The sequence below is a fragment of the Mastomys coucha genome, unplaced genomic scaffold, assembly GCF_008632895.1.
Source record: "Mastomys coucha isolate ucsf_1 unplaced genomic scaffold, UCSF_Mcou_1 pScaffold22, whole genome shotgun sequence".
Classification (NCBI taxonomy): Eukaryota; Metazoa; Chordata; class Mammalia; order Rodentia; family Muridae; genus Mastomys; species Mastomys coucha.
This window is the reverse complement of record NW_022196905.1, coordinates 178541013-178552863: the sequence shown is the minus strand read 5'-3', so window position 1 is coordinate 178552863 and position 11851 is coordinate 178541013. Positions and strand designations below refer to the sequence as shown.

General features: G+C 32.6%; 1 protein-coding gene and 1 long non-coding RNA gene across 3 annotated transcripts in view; both read left to right on the top strand.

Annotated features, from left to right (window-relative positions):
• LOC116069171 overlaps positions 1–3127 on the top strand; it is a 27009-nt gene extending 23882 nt beyond the window's left edge. The window contains exon 3 of the long non-coding RNA XR_004109884.1: positions 3103–3127. This is a non-coding gene — a long non-coding RNA (uncharacterized LOC116069171). The remainder of the gene's footprint in view (positions 1–3102) is intronic.
• Positions 1–11851, top strand: part of Sgcz (sarcoglycan zeta) — a 1052781-nt gene that overhangs the window by 979565 nt on the left and 61365 nt on the right. The window lies entirely within an intron of this gene.

The following is an 11851-nucleotide window of genomic DNA, read 5'->3' as shown; positions in this document are numbered from 1 at the left end:
GAAAAAAAAAAAAAAAGAAAAAGAAATCTGCCTACCTCTGCCTCCCAAGTGCTGGGATAAAAGGCATGCACCACCACTGCGTGGTGAGCTTATTTTTTATTCCCTTAGTTTCTGTTATTATGTCTCCCTTTTCATTTCTGATTTTGTTAACTTAGATACTGTCTCTGTGCCCTTTATTTACTTTGGCTAAGAGTTTACCTATCTTGTTGATTTTCATGAAGAACACACTCTTGGTTTTGTTGATTATTTGTATTATGTTCTTTGTTCATAACGGGTTGATTTCTGCCCTGAATTTTATTACTTCCTGCAGTCTACTCCTCTTGTACCTGTTTGCTTCTTTCTGTTCTAGAGCTTTCAGATATGCTTGTTTGGGATCTCTACAATTTCTTTAGGAAGGTACTTACTGATGTGATTTTCTTCTTCTTAAACTACTGTCTTGAATCCTCACATTTTGGGTATGTTGTATTTTCATTTTAATTTAATTCTAAAATGTCTTTGAATTTTTTCTTTATTTCTTCCCTAAGTTATCATTAAGCAGAGAGTTGTTCATTTTCCATGAATATGTGGGCTTTCTATTGTTTTTGTTGTTATTGAAGTCCAGCCTGAGTCCGTGGGGATCTGATAGAATGAGTTGGATTGTGTTAATCTTCTTCTATCTGTTGAGGCTTGTTTTGTGTCCAATTATATGGTCAGTTTTGGAGAAGGCACAATGAGATGCTGAGAATAAGGTATATTCCCCTGTTTTGGGTAAAATGTTCTGTGGATATTTGGTTCATAACTTCTCTTAATTTTACCATGTCTCTGTTTAGCTTCTGTCAGTATGAATTGTCTATTAGTGAGAGTGGGGTGTTGAAGTCTCCCACTATTAATGTGTAAGTTTCACTGTGTGGTTTGAGCTTTAGTAAAGTTTCTTTTGCAAATGTGGTGCCCTTGCATTTGGGGCATAGATGTTCAGAACTGAGACTTCTTGGTGAATTTTTCTTTAGATGAATATAAAGTGTCCTTTCCCATCTCTTTTCATAACTTTTATTTGAAAGTCTATTTTATTCAATATTAGAATGGCAGTTCCCACTTGTTGCTTGGGACCATTCACTTGGAAAAATTTTTTTAAGACTTTCACTCTAAGATAGTATCTGTCTTTGTAACCTGTGTGTTTCTTGTATGCAGCAAAATTCTGGATCATGTTTATATTTCCAGTCTGTTAGCCTGTCCTTTTTATTGGGAAACTGAATCTAATTCATGATATTGAGAGATATTAAAGAGAGATGATTGCTAGTCCCTGTTGTTTTTGTTGCTAGAGGTGGTATTATGTGTGTGTGTGTGATTCTCTTCTTTTGTGTTTGTTGTGAGAAGTTTATCTTCTCATGTGTTTTTGGGTGTAATTACCCTCCTTGTGTAGGATTTTCCTTCCAGTATCTTCTGTAGGGTTGGTTTACTAGAGCAATATTGTTTAAATTTGTTTTTGTTGTGGAGTCTTGGTGTCTCCATCTATGTTGACTGAGAGTTTTCTGTGCATAGTTGCCTGGGTAGATATTCGTGAGCTCTTGGGGTGTGGATGACATCTATCCAGAATCTTCTGGCTTTTAGACTCTTTGTTGAGAAGTCTGGTGTAATTCTGTTAAGTATGCCTTCATATGTTACTTGCCTTTTCCCATTACAGTTTTTAACATTCTTTCTTTGTTCTGTGCATTTAATGTTTTGATTATTATGTGAGGAGAGAATTTTCTTTTTTGGTCCAAACTATGATGTACCATAGGCCTCTTGCACAGTTATGGACATCCCTTCCTTTAGGTTAGGGGAGATTTATCCTGTGATTTTGTTGAAGATATTTTCTGGCCTTTGAGTTTAGAATCTTCACCCTCTTTTATTTCTATTTTTCTTAGGTTTGATCTTTTCATTTTGTTTTGATTTTCCTGGACATATATTTTCAGTTTATCCTGAATTTCCTGGACTATAGATTAACGTTGATGGCTAGGGGTAAAAGCCCCTTCTTACTTATTTAATCACTGACTACATGTAATTGTGTATAGCCATTACAGAATTTTCTATTATGAATATCACATAAACATAAATAATATGTATATTGATAAAAATTAAGTTCTTGTTAGATATGAATTTATATCATCTTTTTCACTTTTGCATTCTAAACATTTTCTCCCTTATACATTCATCAAAAGTATGATATAAATGTTTTAATAGTGTTCTATTGTTTGGTTATTCAGTTGATTATCAATCACTTTGTACATGGTGAGAGAAATTCTTCCTTTTATATCTGGCTAAATTCCATTATTATAGATAATGTTAACATAAACAACATTGTAGGAAATATTTTGTGTAAAGACAGTAACACTTCTGTGAGATAAATTTCCAGTTAATTATTAAATCAAATTTTAATCATTCTTTTAAAGAAAAAACAAATAGTGATTTCTAAGTAATTAACTGCTCTAATTTGCCTCATATAAAGGTAACCCCGATTTTCATGCTAATAAATTGAATGGAACTATCAAAATCCATTCTAATCTGAGAACAGCTTTGATCCAGTAAAACAAACTGATGACTTTGGCCACTTGATAGTCAATGAGATTTTGTCACTTATCTTCTTTTTAAGCTGCTAGTGTGGCTAAGGCACATGTTTTTGCTTTTAGCTCCTTGTGTTTTTTTTCTTGTTTTTTTTTCTCCCCTCTATGCTTACTTTAGACAATTTCTCATTGTATGAGTGTAATTTCACTTCCATACAAAGTCCTAAATTACCACCTTTTCAATGTTTTATGCTGCTGGATTTCTACTTGAAATCAATGCAATTAATATCTTAAAAAGTGATACACACATTTTCAAGCGTTAGTTAATCATGTTAATTATGTGTATTTCTTTTGAATTATCTATTCTCCTTTGAAATAGGCATGGAAATTTAATGTCTGAAACTTTCAATAGAGCTGATTGGTTGTCTGGCAAACTTCCACTATAATGGAGTTCAATAAAGGCATTTCATTATGTTAAGCTAAACATGGTTAGTAAGAAATACATTGAATATGGGCATTTAGACTTTTGTAGTAAATGAAACTTGATTAGATTTAATCAGTTTCATTTTCTCTTTGTGAAAAGGAACCATTAGCAGAGCATCCCACTGTGTATAAATGGAATTCAGCATATTTCACCTTGTTCAGTGGCAAGAAAATCTTCTAGAGAAAAAGTACTCTACTCCTCCTCACCATCAGACCATTCAAACTCAATGTGGCTACACCAACCCTACTGTAAGCTGCTTTTCCAACATTTGTACTTAAACAAGCTAAATAAGTTAGACAAAGGAGATCCACCCTGAAGTAACATAAGTTTATATAGTCTATTGAAGGTGGCTTTGGTGAACAGAATTAACTTTAAAAACTTGCTTTTGTACTACAAACTCATATATTCTGAATCAGCAATCTAGTCTGGATCATCTATCTTCTATTTGAAGTGGGAAACCCATATCCCATATACAGAAAATTGTACTGGGGCTGGAGTATTTTAAATAAATGGGTTTCACTTAAATAAGAATTATGGTAAAAATGAAATATGGTTGCTCAATATTGACTCTGCTTGCACAAGTATAATGTTAGCCTCAGACACTTAAATGAGAAAAATATTGGAAAATATTTCCTGACTCTGTATTATTTATCTCTGAATGGATTGAGACAGATCTTGCTGTTACTGCACTATAGACATGGGACAGCTTTAAGGAGCAAGAGGAACAGAGCTCACAATTATAAAGGAACTCGATCAGTAACAAACATTTTCATTAAGGTTTATCCAAACTTCCATTTAAATTGAGAAATTAGTTGAGTGAAACTTGATTGACAGTTAATTTTATCCTCTGTTGAATAAGTTAGACTGCCTCTCAAACTAATTTAAGCCAAGGAGAAAAATTAAAAAAAAAAATGTGGAATATCAACTCTTTTAAGTTTTCATCATCATCTAGACTCTGGGAAACTTGTTTTCTCCATTGTTAATATTATAAACTGTAGCTTTAAATTAGTCAGACAAGTTAATAATCACTCAATTCAGACAGAATCATTTAGACATGTTACAAAATTACATGCAAAATTTCAATCTGGGCGCCCATATCCATAGGCACTACCATTCTGGACAATTTGCTTGTCTCAGTGTGAGGAGAAGGCCTAGGTCATCCACTATCTTCAAAACTATGAGAATCAAACTCTAGAAGACACAGGCTCAAAAGAATTGTCTAAAATGAGAGAATAAGGGATGAAGAAATTTACCTGTTTCTAGAAATAAAATGGTTTTACTATGCTTAAACATGTGATTTGGGATAATTGTTCTTATCAGTTACAGGGCACCAGAGGCAGTCATCCAGAAATGATAGTTCGTGAATCCATGGAAATGATCAGGAAATTAACATGGTTCTAGTTAAAGTTTCACACTTATCTACCTTTCACCAAAAGTCACACCATTAGCTGCAAGCCCACCCCTTCAAATCTTTCAAAATTTGACTATAATAATAAAATTCCTACAAAGCTGGGTAATAAATGTTTCACTTTATCCTAATATGGTTAATTTTTTCTATGAATTTTGATACCCTCCAATGTATTTATTTAATATTCAAAGGAATAATTCTATGTGGCTATTATTCAAGTATATATTTCTATTCAGTACATAATTATTTATGTACCTTTTAATTCGACAGGGATGGAAGTATTGAATGACTGGCTGACTGTATAATACACAGTGTTCCTCAAAATAAATGTTATTTGCATACATAGACTAAACAACAGAAAATTTAATTTCTACATTACATTATTACTCTTAATATAAATAGCAAAGTTTTACTAAAGCTAGGAAATGTGTTTTGGTTTGCTTTTGTTACTGTGATAAACACAATGTAGAAAAACAATATGGGCAAAACATGGATTTATTTCATCTTACACTTTCAAGAACCAGTTAGGCACTGATGGAACTGAGGGTAGGAACTCAAGACAGAAATCTGTTGGCAAGGGGCTAGTGAGAATGGCTCAGTGGTTAAGAGCCCTGACTGCTCTTCTGGAAGTCGTAAGTTCAAGTCCCAGCAACCACATGGTGGCTCACAACCATCCTTAATGAGAAATAAATACAAAAAAAAAAAAAAAACCAAAAACCTATAGACTGGATCTAGTGGAGCCCAGAGAGCAAGCAGGGCCTGGAGCAAGCGGGGCTGGAGTAAGAGGGAGAAGGGAAGAGGAATTAAAAAAAAGAAAGAAAGAAAGAAATCTATTGGCAAGAGCAAAAGCACAACCCATGCAGTAACCTACTTCCAAAAAATTGATTACAAATCAATGTTCTTTGACCCCACTTTAAAGTTATATTATAAAATAACATTAATGTTGCCTTCTTCATCTAGAAACTTAATATACTTCTATCACTAAAGATGACATTTTTTAATATTAACTTTTAAATGTTTAGTTACAAAATGGTACAAAGAAGAAAGCATTAAATTAGGTACCAAAAAAAAAAAAAAAAAAAAAAACCATGGGTTTTACTATCATGTATGATTTGTTAAAGAATGCTGGCCAGTTTTCTTGACCTATTGGTACCTCAAATTATAGTTAGAGCAAAGTACTCTAAGAGGCTATTAGGAGCAAAATTAATTTCTTTATGGAAATAACAAGCAAATTTTAAAATGTTTATTGGTGAACTGTATAATGTATAGTGTGACAAACATGCTTTTAAAAAAAAAAAAAACAAACACACATGCACAGCTAAGGAAATATTTAAGTTACTACGCGATTCTGCCACGGTCAGTAAGCTAGTATTTGGAACTGAGAATTAAATTTTGTTTTGAACTCGCTGGGGATTTGTATTAAAAAACAGAGAGCACGAACGCGTATGTCCATTTTGTCAGAGAAACTAGATGAAGAGTACTTGCTAGATCATTGCATTATCCACCACAGATGAGAAAGGAGGCCTGTGTTCTGTCCACTTTCCCATTCACGACCTGAGGAAAGCCAAGGACCTAATGGCAGTTTAATTAGACATTTGCACGTCAGCCACACTTTGTTTATAATGATTTCATAGATTTTGATATAATTGAGGAAGCCATTATTCACAGAATGCTAGACTGCTCCCTTCTTCAATATGTGAATCAGTCAAACACCACATAATTTTATGAATAGGAAGGGGATCGTTCACCATGTAAGATGCAGCTTGAAGGACTGGAGGGGAATTGTCAATATTTGATGGAGAAACATGCACTACAGTGTTATACAGTTGTCTTTGTTATGTTGCATTCAAAAGCTGTTTTCATTCTTGTTTAGATATGCCTTTACATTCTTTAGTTTATTAGACGTTTAACCACAAGAAACTGCCTCCATCAGCCATTAACAGATGGAAGAGACAGACTATGTAATGAAGCAGCTCCATGTGTACATTAATTATGCTGTGTATAACGCTACATATTCCTAACTATGATTATGATTAGATCATATATATAAGCAAGAAAACCAATCTCTGTTCTATGTTAAACACAGAGAAAGGAACAAAATATGGACATTAAATGAAATCTGAAATTCATTCAAATTCCCATGCTCTAATCTCCATTAAAGAATGTGAATAATCTTAAAAAAAAAACAAAAAAACCAAAACCTCTTTATATTTGACTCTACTGTTCTTTTTGATACAATCAGGAAAGCATACTGGCTCATAAAAGAATAAATATTTTCCTCTATTCCTGAGCTGTAGGTGAATCCTGGCTTAATGAATCTTGAATAACATGATAATAAAAAATAATTTAGAATGATTGCCTGTGAGTTGAAATTAAGAATAAATAGATAGGTAAATAATAATAATGATAGAAAAATAGAGGCATCAGTTATAGAACATGGGGAGTAGAGGACAGAAAGAAGATAGATAAGAAATAGTGAAAGATGATAGATATAGGATAGATACATAGGTAAATAAATACATGGATATAGATACATACATACATATCATACATGATAGATTAGATATAGATAGATATGGTATAGATACATATGTACATAAATACATGAATATAGATGTAGATAATTAGAAACACACAGACATATATACATACATAGACAGATACATAGTTACATATATAAATACATAGGTAATATGTATATATACATAGATGATAGATATATAGGTATCAGAAATGATAGATATAGGATAGATGCACAGATACATAAATACATATAGATATAGATAATTAGATTTATACATTCATACACAGATACATAGATACATATATAAGTGTATAGATAACAGATACATAGATGATATATAGATATCATAAACAATAGATTATATGTAGAGAGAGATAGGATATATACATAGATACATATATACAGAGAATTATAGATAGATAGATAGATAGATAGATAGATAGATAGATAGATAGATAGATAAAATATATTAGATTTTCCTGCCTAATAATGGGGAATGAAAATTCTCATAGCCATGGGTATGGTAGCTGGAGAGGCTGAGCATTAAGAGTATGGCTATGTCCACATCCAAAAAAAAGAATAAAAGATCCGATACTGCAGCTGTGACTCTGAGGCTAAAGATTTGAAAACTTAAGACCCACTGATGAAGGTCCTGGAATCTGAGAAGAGGGTGTTCAGCTCATAAGAACAAAGGAGAACTCTCATTTCCCTGCCTTTTTTTAAAAAAAATCTCAATGTGTCAGCACTCATAGCATGCCTTCCCTATTCAGTCCACTGAGTCACCTGTGGAAACATCTTCACATGCATTCAGAGCTAAAACTTTACACTCTTTGCATCTTTAATCTACTCAAGGGTGTGGCCATCACAAGACCATATAGGCAAGTGTGAAAATTGCCATTTTTACCATTCTTGCTGCAGGGAAGATCAGCACTAATGTTGATAGACAGAGGGGAAGAATTAAATTGCATCATGAGTAGGCACAGATTACTTATGAATCTGTCACACTGTCAGGAAAAGAATGTAGCATTCAACACCCTGATTAATAGTGGATGGACTGGGTATAAAATAAAGGCATGGTGGTTATTAGCTAAAAGAAAGAAAGAAAGAAAGAAAGAAAGAAAGAAAGAAAGAAAGAAAGAAAGAAAGAAAGGAAGGAAGGAAGGTAGGGAGGAAGGAAGGGAGGAAGGAAGGGAGGAAGGAAGGGAGGAAGGAAGGGAGAAAAAGAAAGAAAGAAAGAAAGAAAGAAAGAAAGAAAGAAAGAAAGAAAGAAAGAAAGAGAGAGAAAGGAAGGAAGGAAGGAAGGAAGGAAGGAAGGAAGGAAGGAAGGCATGGTGGTTATTAGCTAAAAGAAAGGAAAGAAAGAAAGAAGGAGAGAAAGAAGGAAGGAAAGAAGGAAGGAAAGGAAGAAAGAAGGAAAGAAAGAAGGAAGGGAGAAACAAAGAGGAAAGAATGGAAAGAAATGAAGAGAAAAGAAAAGGAAAGGAAAGGAAAGGGAAGGAATAGAAAGGAAAGGAAAGAAAGAAAAGAAATCTTACAAAAAAAAGTTAGATGGGCTCACAGAGCACAATCCAATATCAAGCACAGAAACATTCTAGGATATCAGGCACCCTCTCTCCTGCAGCCAACCGTGTGCAAATGGCCTAATAAAGGAAAGAAATAGTTTAGGTTCCAGAAATGCAATCGTTAGTGACCATTATGTAAACCCTGGGTTTGTGGTTCTCTGCCTCAGTCTTCCCTTCTATATAACCCTCCCTAATATCCTCGTTCTTCCTCTGTGCTTCAATTGAACTCTCTAATCCATACTATCATAAATATCATAAATGTTGTAATTATCTAGTGCTTTACCCACACTCCAGTGCCAATTGCCTTTATAAACCTTTAGATGAACATCTTCATGGCATCTTGAATGTACCTTCAATGAAAGTAGTTGGGGCATTAGAACTCTGATCAAAGTTTCCCATAATGATAGCAAATTCAATTTAACTCATTGAAATATTCCTAAAATATGTGATATATACAATTTAGGACAGCTTAAAATTGATTCTAGAGAAGTATATTCCATGAGCATAGTAGCCAAAAATATTCTTGTGAGAGAATGTGTTATAAATTATTTATCTGAAAATCTAGAGAGATTTATTATTATTAGAAATGAAAAACATTTTATATTAACCAAAGTAAGTGATTATCTCATCTGTAGCCCCAGTAAAATTACTCATTCATGAACATGGATAAGAGAAAAACGTTATTTTCCCTCTGATATTACAGCACATATCAAATTGTTTTGTATTAAATAATGTCTTTTTAATATATCTTTACAGATTTCACTTTAATGGAAAGCCAAAGAGGAACGAATTTGTCTCCTGCAAATACAAGACTTAAAATAAATGTACTTTTCTGGTATTATAAAATATTTTAGGATAGGTCTTCATAGGAAGAAAAAAGATGGATTTGTACATAAGGAAGTGAAATGTAATATAATTCGTTCACTAGATTAATACAACAAAATACAGGAGGGCTCATCAATCATAAAATGCCTTCAAAGAAGAAATAATTCTTCTTCAAAGAATGAAAGAACTTAGAAAAACTTGAATCAAACATTTACGTTTATTCTCACATCAATGCAACTTTATAATAACATGACCAGCCCTTAACCAACATGCAGAATTAAAGATGCAAATGACCATTGTTCTCGTTTTTTTTTCCATGTTAAAAGCCAGGACATAATTAGACAGGATTTATATATTAATTATTCCTTGGTGCTATAGCATATTTCCTTACAGTGTCTTAAATTAACAAAAAATTATCCTGTTCTTGGAAACAGTCTCACTGGTTGTCACTAGGCTAAAATCAAAGTGTTGGTAGGGGAGTGATTCTTTGGGAGATCATAGGAGCAAACATGTTCGTTGTCTTTTTGAGATGTTTACCTAATTTCTTGGTTAGTGGCCATTACCATATTTATGGGAGCAATTGCCAATGGTTAGCAAGATTAATCTTTTTTTCATATCACTATACTGTAACTCTTTGAAGCCTTCTAAGTAATTTCATGGACCCTTGTTCTCTAACATTGATATCAGTCTTCTTGAATGATGGGTGGCCATTTATAAGTGTTTCCAAACAATATACTCAGAAATTCTAAACTAAGGGAGTAGTGATGATAATAATATCACTTCCTGAAAGTACTGACCTAACAATTACATTTAATAAGATTTCGCTTGTCATATATCTGAAATGCTAATATCTCTAGTAATATGCCTTGTTTATTTCAGCCAATAAAACCTACTTTCTTATGATTAAATTAATCATCTTAATATTAGTTGAGGTTTGATCAAAGCATAGGTCAAATAACCACCACTATAAACAATATATACATGTATATGTATGAACCACAATTAATGAAAAAAAGAGGCTATGATTTTGAAAGAGAATAAGGAGATGTCCATGAGAGCAATGAAAGGGAAGGGAAAATTATGTAATTATATTATTATGAAAAATAATAAAAAAAATAAGCATGTTAGTGATCAAAACAGCCATCATGCCCTAATGTCTCTCAGCACTCTCTGATCCTATGGATCCATCAGTTCTTGAATATGATGCAAGCTTATTGTAGTTTGAGTCTGCTTTCTTTCATTTAGTACATTTGCATTCATTCACATTTTTGTACTGGTCAGAAGTTTTATTTAATTTTTTCCTTTTACTACTGAGGATATTTTGTTTCTTGGTTATACCATAGTTTGTTTATCCATTTATCAGTTAAAGGACATTTAGTTAATTTCCACATTTTTCAATAATTTTTGGTGATCTGAATTAAAACTATTATGAGCATATGGATACAGATTTTATTCAATAAGAACTAATGATTAAAGTCCAAATGGGAGAACTGTTTTGCTAGGAATGTAATTTACTGCCTCCTAGATGAACATTTACCCTTATTCCATCTCCATAGCAGAATACAGCCAGTATGTTTTAAGTTTTTCTACCAGTATACCATATATGTAATGGCATTAATTACCATCACTTTAGTGAGTAATAATATTGCTTCTATTCTTATGTCTTATATTCTGCTTGGTTATGATTTTAATAAGATATTTGTGTGGAAGTTTGGGGACCTATATTTGTAGGTTCTTTGATAATCACTGAAATTTGTTGTTTGTTTTTTTTAACATATTTTTAATATCTCTGAGTTCAAATGTGTGTTGTTTTTCTCTTCTTTTATGTAGCATCTGATCATTCCTTTAAAGAAACATTTTTATTTTGAAAAGTGTAAATTCATATGTATTTAAATGAATAATATCTGGGGTCATTATATAATGATATTCAAGTAGTTCAAAAATCATTACATTTTTCTTCTCTGTTCTGCTCAAAAGTTTGAAGTTGATAATCCACTTGACTTCATAACTTTAATGAATTTTATTACAGACTATTCCTTGTATTTCACATGACATTTCACCAGCAACAAAAGTCATTAGACTTTAAGGATGTAACTTTATTTAAGTTTTTTAATTTTACTCCTTAACCTTTTTGTTAATCATTTTATACATACTTCAAAATCATCATTCATAAAGTTTTATCTGTGATTCTGCATAATGAACAGTGGAATTTCTGTTTTCCAACATATTTTAATTATATTTATGCATTTTTAGATATTTTAAATTTTTTAAATGTTCTGAATGATTTTTTTTACTCTTGAGAAGTGAAATTCTTTTTTTTTTTATTTTAGATATTTTCTTTATTTACATGCAAATTTCTCCTTTCCCAGTTCCCCCTCCAAAAAACAATAAAACAAAAACAAACCCCTGTTGCCTCTCCCCTCCCCATGCCTGTCACCCTGCCCTCTCCCAATTTCTGGCACTGGCATTCCCCTACACTGGGGCACAGAACCTTCACAAGGCCGAGGTCCTCTCCTCCTATTGATGATC